Source organism: Pygoscelis adeliae, unplaced genomic scaffold (assembly GCF_000699105.1).
Source record: "Pygoscelis adeliae isolate BGI_AS28 unplaced genomic scaffold, ASM69910v1 Scaffold156, whole genome shotgun sequence".
Lineage (NCBI taxonomy): Eukaryota > Metazoa > Chordata > Aves > Sphenisciformes > Spheniscidae > Pygoscelis > Pygoscelis adeliae.
The window spans coordinates 414,382-415,389 of NW_008825016.1; positions in this window are offsets into that span (position 1 = coordinate 414,382).

A 1,008-nucleotide genomic window follows, 5' to 3' on the forward strand; every position below is an offset into this window, starting at 1 on the left:
GGGGCTAAAAGGTGAATAAAATTTATTCTAGGTAAGAGTCCTGACCGAGCTCTGCCTCCCAGCAGGCAGAAATGCTCGTTTCTTCTAGAGCAACCATCTCAAAACCCTTCGTAATTGAGCAGTCCCAGAGGAGATTAAACCTAAGTCCAAATTCATCCTTAGTATAACACCACAAGAATCACTGAAGTGCAGCAGAAATTAATTCATGCTTCAGTAGCTGGTTTCTGCCAATAGTTTTGCCTCAGCATTTAACTATTTGGTGACAAAATATTTGGGAATTTCATTTGGTGAATTTATCGTCTATTAAACTGCCAGCCTTTTTCAAATAACAAGTCAAACACATTCTTAGTGCTGACACATAATATAAAAATACTGTCTATCAGGAGAAAAAAAAATCCACAAAGAGCACAGCGCTCATCTTCGTGCCTATTAGCCCCGAGGTTCTCAAAACCTGCATGTTTATGCCATGCGTCAAAACAAAACTGTTCATAGAGACAACAAAATCAAAAAGAAAGAGTGGTAAGGGAGGAAGACGGAGGATAAAGAAAAAGCACACAGGGAAAGACCTCCTCCATTTATCTGCTACTTTCTATCCACACTTTCCCTTGGGATTGTTATCTGATTGGTTCTAGGACCTCAAATGGACTCCAGGTTTTTGGGGTTTGCTACCTATTATATGTGAACCCTTGGCAGCCAGGCCTTTATACAGATGAGCAAGTCTGCTGTTAAACCATTTCTGGATCAAAATCTAGTTTGCTATTGTCAGTGCACCAACCGTAAAATGAAGCTAAATACTTAAAAATTTTCAAAACATGAAAAGGTGATTCAGAAGGTTGTTGTGATGAAAAAATAGTCGCTTCATCCTTTCAAGGATTGTTTATGGTTCAGTTTTATGCAGTGTCTCAAACTTGTTGGGCGACCTTGGACGAACCTCTTCCTTCAGTCCTTTTAAAAGGGGAGTAGCGGTATCTATATCACAGCAAAAGCACAGACTAACTCCCGCTGCTC